This window comes from Dendropsophus ebraccatus, chromosome 3 (assembly GCF_027789765.1).
Source record: "Dendropsophus ebraccatus isolate aDenEbr1 chromosome 3, aDenEbr1.pat, whole genome shotgun sequence".
Taxonomy (NCBI): domain Eukaryota; kingdom Metazoa; phylum Chordata; class Amphibia; order Anura; family Hylidae; genus Dendropsophus; species Dendropsophus ebraccatus.
In genome coordinates, this window is record NC_091456.1 from 31,880,027 (window position 1) to 31,893,925 (window position 13,899).

Genomic DNA, 13,899 nt, shown 5'->3' on the forward strand with positions numbered 1-13,899 from the left:
TTCTTAAGCATCTTGCTGAATCACATGGGAGTGTACCTCCAAAGTAGCATAGGCCTCGGGCTGTTGTGACAGCTGGTTGGCACCCCACGATTCCATTGCGAACCCCCTGGGTTATCAATGATGCAGGTTCTGGTTAGGTGCCACAATCACTATTACAGCTTTTACAGCTAAATGAAAGGCATTGGTATCATCTCCAATGTCGTTCATTGCTGAAAGGCACCTGGAACGGACGGTCTCTGAGAAGATCATCCCGTCTGGTACTGCCGTGTGCGCCTGCATCAGAACTCCCCACTCCGGCCGCTTTTTCCATAGTGTGCACTGCAGCCGCAATTCATTGTATAGCGGCCGCAATTTCTGCCGCCGCAATTCATTGTATAGCGGCCACAGAAAACGTTTGTATAGTGGCCGCGAGAGATCCCGGCCAGAGTGTATACTATGTGTATACACTCCGTCCGGGATCCCATAGGCGGCAATGTTACATATATTTTCTTAATAACCACGGTCGTTGTTGCGCTCGGCAACAATGCCTGTAGTTTTACTAAAACATATGTAGTGTGAACATAGCCTAATAGTGTTTGACAGCGTGATGATTAAAACTGTTCTACATACAAGAGACATACGACATACCCAGACACAGTTTCAAAACCTTAGTAAGTTAGCCAATTAGACTGGGACACAGTTACTGTGACACTGCAATTACATTCTGGACTACTTTTATGTATATTGCACTATTATATATAGTCAGGGAGGGTGAACTGTCAACTCCTCCATTATAACTGTGTGATGGGAGCTTTATCTTCATCATCAGTTACTGTGTCAGTGAGTGTCTATGGGAGGTTCCAGTAGTGGATATTGTGATTTTACAGAATCACCTGAAATTTCCAAGGGGTCACCATAATGAGATCACATGACCCAACGGTAGGAAATAATTCAAAGAATTGTCTGGTTAAAGAAATAATAGCAAAAATAAGACAATATTAGCCAAATTATATATATATATATATATATATATATATATATATATATATATTGGGTGATAAAAACAAATACCCGAGTGCTTCTTGAATGCTTTGGCTGCTTGCAGTATATGTATAAGGCCTACATTGTAGTGTGCATAGAAGGACTTTTATCACCTCCTCAGCAGCATGGATAATTACTCCATGTGGCTTCTGTCTTGCAGCTCTCACAATAATGTATACGCAGAGCACATATGCTCACATACTGCAGATATTGTATATCTTTTCCTGCCACAGCATGAGGAAATGAGAACATCACTTACTGGATTTACTCTCCCCCATTTCATGCAGAGATTGCAAAAGAGCGAACCAATTACTACAATCAGTTAGTGCATAGACGGACACAAGCAATGAAAAGGTGCTGAGCCGCTTGGATTAACCGGCACCCTTAATCACGTATGTCCTTCTTCTCTCTTAAGGGAAGCTTCCATTGTAAGACAAAGTTTCATTGTTATGTTTTTTTTCTTATTGTCTCTGCACGGAAAGAATAATGCACTCATTTTTGTTGTAAAATTTCTCTCCTGCAAAGTCTCTGTAATTCCTTTCTTTTCTTTAATAGAGTTGCTTTTGTGAAATTGCCGCATTGAATCTCAATTTAGTTTTTTTTCTGCCTCAAGACAAAATTATATAGAAAATATACCAAGTGAATATGTTGTGCAACCAGAAGCATCATAAAGTCAATAGTAATGCTCCATATTACAAACAAAACAAGTTATAGATTAGCCAATTATGCTTGTAGTACTGGAGCCCAGAACCACTCAACATGGGCAAATGTCAACAATTGCTGGGCCCAAGTACAGCAAACATGGAAGGAAACTACATGTCATGTGAACCTTATGAAAATAATACTTAGAGGGAAACTATGAGCAGGTTAGAAGAATCTAACCTGCTGATATATTCCTATGGATATATGGATATCATAGGGGCATCTTCATGGGGCTGAGGATGAAGGTAATTTTCTTACCTTGATCCTCAGCATCATTTTCAGGAATGTTTTAGTTTAGTAGATACTGTATGTAAATAAGACGATTTGGTGCACTGGAGGCACGACTACCACCCTCAGTGCACCGATCCGCCCCTGCAGGCCTGCCCTCCTAATAAATATTCATCCGGCGCTCTGCGGTGATGAGCATCGGAGTGATGTCACTGCTCCAATATTCATTAGAACAGGCCATGGGTGGATCGGTGCACTGAGGCCTGTAGTCCCGCCCCCAGTGAACCAAACCTCCTTATTTACTTATCTAATAAACTACAAAGTTCCTAAAAAATGGTGCTTAGGATCAAGGTAAGAAAAATTACTTTAATTCCCAGCACCCTTTGCACTATAGGGACATCTAACCTGCTAATTTCCCTTGAAAAAGTTATGCTTTCCACCTTGCTTTCCAACATACTACTGCTTTCCACATTTTGTATTTTAGATAATAAATGGAAATGATTAATATTTAAAGCGACTCTGTACCCACAATCTGCCGCCCCCCCCCAAACCGCTTGCACCTTGCACCGCTGCTTTTAATCCAAGATCTGTCCTGGGCTCCATTCGGCAGGTGATGCAGTTATTTTCCTAAAAAACTACTTTTAAACTTGCAGCCCCGTGCCCAACGGCCAGGGCCTAGATTGTGTATACATTAGGCTGGCACACCCTCTCTGTCTCTCCTCCCCGCCCTCCTCATCATTAGAAATGCTCCAGGCACATTGTCTCCTATTCCTCAGCTGTGTTAACATGGCACATGGGCTGGATCATTAAGGCACCTGTGCAATGTTCAGACAGGAGAAAATGTTTCGGTGACATTTCTAATGATAAAGAGGGTGGGGAGGAGGGATGGAGGGGTCGTGCAAAGTTAGGGCACAGACATTCTAAGCCACGGCCATTGGGCACGGGGCTGCGAGTTTAAAAGTAGTTTTTTAGCACAATAACTGCATCACCTGCTGAACGGACCCAGGACAGATCTTGGATTAAAAGCAGCTATCTGAAGGTACAAGCGGTTTGAGGGGGGGAGGTCAGATTGTGGGTACACTTTCGCTTTAGGTAGACAAGTTTAGTCAATATAGGGACTTATGGTTACCTTTGGGCTAGGATTATGTGTAATAGTAGTGCGCCGCATGTTCTGATTTTCACGGTTGAAGTGTTGAAAAACATGTTTTAAATGTACAAAATTGTACAGACAGATATAACAATAAAGCACAGCAGATGGCAATAAAATGTAGGCAACTTAGCTCAGTAGTATCTGGTTGTGCAGCACTGTGACCCATATAGGAATTGCCTAGATCATGGGTGTCAAACTTAGGCCCTCAAGCAGCTGCAAAACTACAAAGCTTTAGCTTTGGTTGCCCAGGCATGATGGGAATTGAAGTCTTGTAACAGCTGGAGGGCTTGAGTTTGACACCTATCGCCTAGATTGATACATTGACACAACCATAAGATCTGTGTGAAGAGTATTATCAATGCATTTTGACCATCTGAATGTAAACTGCTTAAATGTAGAATCATTTATGGTGCAAATTCAATAAACTATTGAAGCATGCTAGTAAACCCCTCAGCACAATAACTGTGGCTACACATAGACACAGATAACAAATACAAGTACCCAACAGAATATTGCAAAAGTTACCGTATTTTCCGGCATATAAGGCGACTGAGCACATAAGACAATTTCCAACTTTTCCAGTTAAAATATAGAGTTGGGGATAAACTCACCGTATAAGACTACCCCCTCTTCTAAGGCACCAAATAAAAATTAATAAAAAAAAAATCAGACAGCAGTGAGATCTGAGAGGCACAGAAGGAGGTACAGTTAAACTGGTAGGATACAAGAGCCGGCCAGACAGGAGAAAGAAGTGTGTGTTTTTGGGGTACAGTACCATTCTACTGTACGTCTTTTTTTCCATAACCCAGACACCTGCAGCTTGCTCTGACCTTCATACAGTTGCTGAAAGCAACGGGGATGTGGCTGTTTTTGAGCTCCCCCACCGTATGCGGCGTCAGCAGATTCTCCAGCCTGGTTCTGAATTTTTTTAGCACCCACCCTATAAGGTGGCTCCTGCTTGGTCTAGTCAGGTATCTTTATCTGTTCAGAGTCCTGCTTTGTCAAGTCCCGTTTGAGCTGTGCCATCCCATGTCTCTTCTCTTGTGCCATTCCAGGTATTCAATGTTTTAGTTAGGCTGTTCCTGTTGCTCCATGTTTAGTGACAAGAATTCTGTCTGTTCCAATCCTTCCAGTTATAGCATGTCCAGAGTCATTCAGCCACATCCTTGTTGCCCAGTGGTGGCCAAGTGGATCCAATGCCCCCCTCTAAGTCCAAGAGTCTAAGGGGGAGATTTATCAAAGGGTGTAAAATTTAGATGGTGCAAACTGGCCACAGCAACCAATCACAGCTCAGCTTCCAGCTCTGGTGAAAGGACAGAGGAGATGTGATTGGTTGATGTGGGCAGTTTGCAACAGTCTAAATTTTACACTCTTTGATAAATTAGGTTTATGTTTTCGCCTTAGTAAACTCTTGCAAATGTTACACAGTCCCCATTGATAAAAGTAATGGTAAAACCCAGTTGCCATATACATTCATAAATATTCAGAAGATATAAAAGAGAAAAAAACATAGTGCGTTATAGAAGGATATTTTATAGAAAACAAGTGTCAACAAAGAGGAAGAGGTATCAGGTCCCCTTTAAGGAAATCTCCATATTCCTTCTTCTTTTTAGCATGACAATAAGAGGCTTGTTTCTTGTAACTTTGGTCACCATCCTCATTATTTTTTTCCTAATTAAACATGGAATGTTTATAACATGGCACTATAATTGTTTAGAAGAAAAATTACTTTTCTATCCAAAGATAAGAAAATCACTGATTCTAAGCTATGACTGATGCTTCTATTGTAATGCATTATAACTGGCTGAAGATAAGCCAAAATTGAAAAGTGAGCCAAAGAATGCAATTTAATAACTGCTATCTTTTGGGAGAAAACAAGCTTGTGAACTGTATCTAGTATGGAATACAGAATTAATTTACAAGCAAATAACAGGAGAACCCATTGATTCACACTGCCTAGGTCTGATCAATTCTCCTGTATTTCAGTGTGAAAAACTATTTAACACATGTAAAAAAAAAACAACAACAACTGACCTATGGGCACCCAATAGTGCAGGGGAACTAGGAACTCACCACTCCCAGGATGGCAGCAGGCAGTTACAGCAGAGCAGGGAGAGACTAACAGAACGATATAGGGACAGAGATGAGAGGAATGGCGGAAATTGGATGATTGACTGGCTGGTTTAACTTTTTTTTTACTTTGTGATTTTCTGACTTTTAAAACTTTTACAATAACATGCTTTAACAAATTCAACCCTTCTGTAATAGTCCCAGTATTGTAGCTACTAATGTTTTGGCAGTTTTAATGAAATTCGTTAAGATTTCATTTGCAAAGTTTGACCGAAAATTCGTAAAGCTCGTGAAACAAATTTCCAGCTGCTTCGCTCATCTCTACTCCAGACTAAACATAGAAAGGAAGGGCCAATGAACCAAACAGCAGGGTGTCAGGAACTCACCTGACCTGGCTCCTGCGGCGTCCTCCCCGGCCTCTGCTCCGGCGGCCGGCTCGAGAACGCGCCGGAGCTCCGCCCGCCGGAGCAGAGTGACGTCACGGAGACCCGACGGCGTCCCTAGTAACCGGGGACGCCGCGGTCTCACGTGACAGTCAGTCAGCTGACCGAGCAGTGCAGCTGATGCGGCGTGCGGGCTGAGTGGCAGATCGCTCTGCCACTTGGTCTGCAGCACCGCAGCTGCAGTGATTGCTGGATCAGGAGACCGGACCAATCAGTGTCTGGTCCGGGCTCCTGGTCCAGTATAAAGTAATGTGAAAGCCAGCTGGTATTTGCTGGCTATTAGTTGTTCTGATCCCAGCTCCCCTTGTCCTTCTCCTGCGTATCCGGTCCTAATCCCTTCTGCCTGACTGCTCGTGTTCTGACCTCTGCCTGACCTCTGACTATCCCTTGTATTTCGATTTTGTACTGCGTTGCCTGTGTGGTTTGACCCGGCTTGTTCGACTATTCTTTATTGTGTTTGTCTGTTCGTGCTGTTCTGTGTTTCACTTACGCAGTGTAGGGAACGCCTTCGTGGTTGTCCGCGACCGTTTAGGGTCGGCCGAGGCAATTAGGCAGGGCCAGTGGTGGGTTCAGATTCAGGGCCCACTGTCTCTGTCCTGTCTGTTCTAGCCAGTCCTGACAGAATAGCCAGCCAGTACCGCCAGTTGCCTCATGGACAACCGAACAGCCCTGACTAACATTGTGGACCAAATGCAGCGACTCAACACGATGGTTCAGGAGCTCGCTGTAAGGGTCCAAGAACAGGAGACGGCACCCCGACAGCTCACGGTGACCTCCCCCACACCTCCTCAACCACCTGTTCAACTTCCTGATAAGTTCTCGGGGGACAGGAGGAAATTCCGTGCCTTCAGAGAGGGGTGTAAGCTGTATTTTAGGTTACGCCCTACTTCGTCTGGGGATGAGGTTCAGAGGGTGGGCATCATCATGTCCCTCCTCCAAGGACCGCCACAGGAGTGGGCATTTTCCCTACCATCTGACTCCCCTCACCTACAGAGTCCCGACCAGTTCTTTTCTGCCCTAGGTCTATTGTATGATGACCCTGACTGTGCAGCTAACGCTGAACGACAGCTGACTGGGTTGAGACAGGGCCGACGTCCAGTGGAGGAGTACTGCTCAGAATTCCGGCAGTGGAGCGGTCTCTCCACGTGGAACGATTCGGCCCTCAGATATCAGTTTCGAGTGGGTCTCTGTGACAGACTGAAAGATATGTTGGTGACATACCCTACTCCTGATGTGCTTGAGGACAGCATGACACTAGCCATCAGGGTTGACCGACGACTCAGGGACCGACAGAGAGAGAAGGGTACCCCTGACCACCCTAGAGCCCCTGTATCACCGCTCTCTCTCCCCAAATCCTCTCTCCCAGTCGTACCACTACCCGAAGAGCCGATGCAGGTGGATGCCACTGATGCTAAAGCCCGACGTGCCCATCGCCTGCAGAATAATTTGTGCCTTTATTGCGGTAAAGCAGGACACCAAGTTCGGCAATGCCCTTCCAGGCCAGGACCACCGCCGGAAAACTTTAACGCCTGAGAGATTGTCGAAGGGGTCTCTCAGGCGCACAGGTAACCTTCAAAAATAAGTTGTTGTTACCAATTTCTTTGTCTGTGGGGAATAAAAGTATTAATGGGTACGCCCAAGTTGATTCTGGATCTTCAACCAACTTTGTTAATCCTATGTTTTTTTCTGGTTTGGAGGTATTTCCCCTGTTGCTCCAGCGTCCTGTTAATGTCACTGGAGCAGATTCTGCCCCTTTTGCCCAGGGAAGTGTACGTTATATGACACCGTGTCTTGAGGTCAAGGTGGGGTCTGTCCATGTGGAAAGACTCGACTTCCTACTCATGCATAACTTGTCATCTGACGTGATTCTGGGGTTGCCCTGGTTGGAGACTCACAACCCTATCTTTGATTGGCCCAACAGGGAGCTGGTACGATGGGGGCCTGGATGTGCCTCCCACTGTAATGCTGTGTCTCTTGCGGAATGCTCCTCCGGAGAGGGGGAGGTTCCGGAATTTTTATCAGACTATGTTGATGTGTTCGACAAAAAGGCAGTAGAAGAATTACCACCACACAGACCATATGATTGTGCTATTGAGCTACTTCCTGGGGTCAAATATCCTCGAGGTCGGATTTTCAATCTGTCCTGTCCTGAGAGGGAAGCTATGAGGGAATATGTAAAAGATAGCCTGCGTAAAGGTCATATACGCCCATCTTCTTCGTCCATGGGGGCGGGGTTCTTTTTCGTTGGGAAGAAGGACGGGGGTCTCCGTCCCTGTATTGATTACCGGGAGTTGAATAAGATTACAGTTAAGAATCAGCACCCCTTGCCTTTAATTCCTGATCTGTTTAACCAAATCATAGGAGCTAATTGGTTTTCCAAGGTAGACCTGAGGGGAGCATACAATTTAATCCGCATCAGGGAAGGTGATGAGTGGAAGACCGCATTTAATACCCCAGAGGGCCATTTCGAGTATCTCGTCATGCCTTTTGGGTTGTGCAATGCTCCGGCCGTCTTCCAGCATTTTGTCAATGATGTTTTTCGTGAGTATCTGGGACGGTTTGTTGTGGTATACCTCGATGACATTTTAATCTTCTCCCCAGATTGGTCTTCCCATGTGCTGCACGTCCGTACGGTAATGGAGCTTCTCAGACAAAATAATCTGTATGCCAAGTTGTCAAAATGTCAGTTTGGTCTCCAGGAGGTCTCGTTCTTGGGTTATAATATTACTCCCCATTCGTTTAGTATGGACCCGGTCAAGGTGGCCGCCATAAAAAATTGGGAAAGACCTAACAACCTGAAGGCCTTACAAAGGTTTTTAGGCTTTGCCAATTATTACCGGAAATTTATTAAGGGCTTTTCTATCATAGCTAGGCCCCTTACCGATCTAACCAAGAAGGGGGCGGACCTTGTACACTGGTCCAAAGAGGCTCTTGAGGCGTTTGACACACTTCGGCATTGCTTCTCAGAAGCTCCAGTACTGACTCAGCCAGATTTCGAACGCCCGTTTGTGGTTGAAGTAGACGCGTCCGAGGTGGGAGTGGGGGCGGTCTTGTCACAAGGGACAGACACCCTTACTCACCTACGGCCGGTTGCATTCTTTTCTAAAAAATTTTCACATGCAGAACGCAACTATGACATTGGCAATAGAGAACTGTTGGCCATTAAGATGGCCTTTGATGAATGGAGGCACTTCTTGGAAGGGGCCAAACATAAGGTCACCGTACTCACTGACCACAAAAATCTAGTTTACCTCGATACTGCTAAACGTCTTTCTCCCAGGCAGGCCCGGTGGGCACTGTTCTTTTCTAGGTTCGACTTTGAAATCACCTATCGACCCGGTTCTCGTAATATCAGAGCTGACGCCCTCTCCCGCAGCTTTGATTTTGAAGGTATGCCTGAAAACTATGTCGATACGATACTAAAACCTGGTGTTGTAATATCTGTTTTGCAACCTGACTTAGTGACTCTCGTCACGCAGTCTCAGAGTATGGCCCCCCATAACACTCCTGAGTCTCTCTTGTTTGTACCGCCGAATCTCCGTCTCCGAGTATTGGAAGAGATTCATGGTTCTGTGTTGGCAGGGCATCCTGGTATTGCTCGAACTAAATATCTGCTGTCACGTCATTTCTGGTGGCCAACATGGAGCCGAGATGTTAAATCGTTTGTGGAAGCCTGTGAGGTCTGTGCTCGATCCAAGGTTCCCCGTAGTCTACCGGAGGGGTTGTTACACCCTCTGCCGGTCCCTGCGAGACCTTGGATGCACTTATCCATGGATTTTATCACAGACCTACCACTATCTAGGGGTAAGACGGTCATCTGGGTAGTGGTGGATCGTTTTTCTAAGATGTGTCATCTTATTCCACTACGTAAACTACCCAGTGCTCGCTTATTAGCCACGCTGTTTGTCAATCATGTGTTACGCTTGCATGGGATCCCGGAGAACATTGTTTCTGACAGGGGTGTTCAATTTGTTGCTAAATTTTGGAGAGAGTTTTGTAGTAAACTGGGAGTCTCATTGTCTTTCTCTTCTGCGTTCCACCCTCAAACAAACGGACAAACCGAGAGGGTCAATCAGTCGTTGGAGCAGTTTTTAAGATGTTTTGTGTCTAATACCCAGGACAAATGGCATGATTTCATTTCACTCGCTGAGTTTGCCTTAAACAACCATGAGCAGCGCTCTACTAGCATGTCGCCGTTTTTCTGTAATTATGGGTTTAATCCCAGATACTCGTCCGTCCACTCTGCCGAATCAGTAAACCCTTCAGCTGAAGGTATATTCTCGAAACTGTGCACAGTTTGGGCCCAAGCTCATCAGAGCTTGGTAAAAGCCCAAGAAACCTATCAAAAGTATGCCAACAGAAGACGCATATCTGGCCATCAATATGTTGTAGGTGAAAAGGTCTGGCTCTCAACAAAAAACCTGAAATTGAGAGTCCAATCAGGTAAACTGGCACCCAAATACATTGGGCCATACATGATCGTAGAGGTTATTAACCCAGTAACTTTCAGGCTCAAACTACCATCGTCCCTAAGGATTCATTCGGTTTTTCATAAAGCCTTGCTGAAAAAATATGTGCCACCAGTGTTTCCTGTCACCTCCTCCTGCTCCGCTGGTCGTCCAGGGTGAACTGGAGTATGAGGTTGAGAGAATTCTAAACTCTCGGTGGGTGCAGGGTTCGTTACAATACCTAGTCCACTGGAAGGGTTTTGGACCAGAGGAGCGTACATGGGTGGCAGTTAGAGATATACACGCTCCTCAGTTAATCCGACGATTTCATACCCAGAATCCGTCTAAACCCGGTCCAGTGGATAAGGATCCTGAGGCCCCTCATAAGAGGGGGGGTAATGTCAGGAACTCACCTGACCTGGCTCCTGCGGCGTCCTCCCCGGCCTCTGCTCCGGCGGCCGGCTCGAGAACGTGCCGGAGCTCCGCCCGCCGGAGCAGAGTGACGTCACGGAGACCCGACGGCGTCCCTAGTAACCGGGGACGCCGCGGTCTCACGTGACAGTCAGTCAGCTGACCGGGCAGTGCAGCTGATGCGGCGTGCGGGCTGAGTGGCAGATCGCTCTGCCACTTGGTCTGCAGCACCGCAGCTGCAGTGATTGCTGGATCAGGAGACCGGACCAATCAGTGTCTGGTCCGGGCTCCTGGTCCAGTATAAAGTAATGTGAAAGCCAGCTGGTATTTGCTGGCTATTAGTTGTTCTGATCCCAGCTCCCCTTGTCCTTCTCCTGCGTATCCCGTCCTAATCCCTTCTGCCTGACTGCTCGTGTTCTGACCTCTGCCTGACCTCTGACTATCCCTTGTATTTCGATTTTGTACTGCGTTGCCTGTGTGGTTTGACCCGGCTTGTTCGACTATTCTTTATTGTGTTTGTCTGTTCGTGCTGTTCTGTGTTTCACTTACGCAGTGTAGGGAACGCCTTCGTGGTTGTCCGCGACCGTTTAGGGTCGGCCGAGGCAATTAGGCAGAGCCAGTGGTGGGTTCAGATTCAGGGCCCACTGTCTCTGTCCTGTCTGTTCTAGCCAGTCCTGACACAGGGAGCTTTTCCAGAGGGGATTTTTTTTATTTGTGGGATTTAAATTAAATTTTAAAAGAATTCTTTAATGTTTTTCTAATTTTCCATTTTACTACCTATGAGACTAAAGGGCTTTATCCAACTTTAAGCACTGAGTAAGTTTCCTACATAACCCACTTGGAAGCAGTTAGACCCAAGTTCTCTCTAGAATATCCATCAGGCCTGTCGCCCAGCAGTACTACTGGCTACTGACTTGCACAAGATTACTTATGTTGGAGATTAATAGACTGGACAGACTGAATTTTTATTTCTTATTCCGATGCTTCATGGTCACTAAATGGCATGGTGAATTACACAATTATGTTGTCTTGTGAAAGATTTTTTGTCTGATAATTATCAAGTATTTAAGGCTTACCTAAAGGGTTAATAAATACAATAAGCTAAAGAGCATACACCACCATATAAATAAAAAGACGCAGGCAAAGAGATGCAGGGACTGCAGGGTAGTAAAGGGTTAAAAGATTAGGGCAAGAAAAATGACCCCCCCATTCATGAAAGGAATGTTCCCTTTATTCCAAATGGGCAAACCATTTGGGTTCCTGGCTGAGTGGTATACTTTTATCTACAGGGGTTCATGTTGGTTGCCATGAGCCAGTGGTGAGCAACTGAGATTACAATCGAGTTTTATGGACAGACAGGATAGACAGGTTTTGTCTTACAGGATTTGACAGGATAGACAGGATATTGTAGGACATGTCTTAAAATATGTTTGTTATGTTATGTTAATAAAATGGCTTTTGTGCTTAGCTTTTCCTGTCTTAACATTATTTTTGTGGGTCAAATCGCGGGGTCATTATGGAAGAAGGTGTAGAGGAGGGGGCGGTCATTGGCTGATGCTAATCAGGTGATCATTGTGTAATTACGGACTGCAGTTTTGTGGCCATATAAATTGGTTATTATGTTACAATGAATGTTAAAATGTCTTTAAAATAAATTTTAAGAATACCTAAAATAATTTTTGGGGCATATAAAACAAAAAAGCAAAATTCCTGCATAAAAAAGCGTCTAAAGCGTCTAATGAAATTAGTTAACCATTAAATACTTATAGTGTTATACTAACTGCCTAAGAATGGTTGTAATGAGTTGGTTGGTTGGTTGTTTCTTTCTTGTTGTTTTTTTTTTTTTTTTTTCTTATACAAAAGTGCAAATATTCCTCAAAATTGGAATTCTGAGTGTAAAGCATGTCCTGAAAAGAAATTACATGAATGCAGCCACACAGGTTAACGAGAACCGATTATGTGTTTTGTTTTTAAATTCTTTAATTGAATTAATGTTAACAGTATATACTTTTTTCTGTATAGGGCAGAAGAGTGAAAGTGTGACAGTATTTTAGCTGTTATCATTGACTTCCTAATCTCACTTCAATGCTCACATTCACCTGTCAAGTAATTTTACATTCAATGTCTCTAAGGTTGTTTCACCAAGCCCAGCCATAATCACTTATGACAATGTTCTATTTTCAGATATCCCGTGGTATATTTGCTCTATAGGTTCTATGGCTATGCTAAAGGAGTGAAAGGAGTGGCTATATATTAAACTATATTGATAAACATATAACAGATGGCAGTTCTTTTGGTCCAAAAAGTTTTTGTTTTACGATACTTGGTATGCTACCTAAACATATACGACTTTGATTAATTTGGTTTGATATGGAATTTGCTAAATGTTTAGAGTTACAGTACTTCCCTCTGAATGGATGCAACCTATGATAACATTCAATGGCTATGTGAAAATACAGGGTTGACATAATGCAGCATTACATGCAATATGAAGTATACCTTTTTATATGTAAACTCTTCACTGTATTTATTTTGCTTTATCATTTACACTTGGGTGTTTCATAACAATATAATATATTTATAGTAGGAATATGCCGTGACTTAAAGGAGAAGTACGGCAATTTTCTTTTTTTTAAGTATTGTATTGCCCCCCAAACGTTATATAAATCACCAATATTCACTTATTACAGGAAATGCTTATAAAGTGTTTTTCCCCCTGCACTTACTACTGCATCAAGGCTTCACTTCCTGGATAAAATGGTGATGTCACGACCCGACTCCCAGAATTGTTCGGGCTGTGGCTGCTGGAGAGGATGATGGCAGGGGGGTCACTGAAGGACACAGGGCACTGGAGGGACATTGAGCATCCCTCTGCCATCATCCTCTCCAGCAGCCACAGTCCGCACAGCTCTGGGAGTCGGGTCGTGACATCACCATTTTATCCAGGAAGTGAAGCCTTGATGCAGTAGTAAGTGCAGGGAAAAAAGCACTTTATAAGCATTTCCCGTAATAAGTGTATATTGGTGATTTGTATAACTTTTAGGGGGCAATACAATACTTTAATAAAAAATTTAGCCTGACTTATCCTTTAAGGGGCTATGTATCAGGGTGGTTTGGTCATCTCCTCACTGGGAGGCACGCCTTGGCAACAGATTTTCCTTCCCTGGAGGGATATCTGGCTATTCCTGTGTTTTGAGACTTGTAACAGAGGCTCCACAGACCCCTTTTTTACATTTACAGAAGGCAATGTATTAATGGAGACGCTTGAGTGAGCACTTCATTGGATTTTTTTTCACTGATCTCCCTGAGCTCAATGATTGCTGTGTTGTGTTGGTCTACTTTGCATTGCCAGAATCCTACTCCACACTGACGAGGGGCAAATACCCCGAAACAGCTGTCTGTGGATAGATCCCTGGCTTTGTTAAAC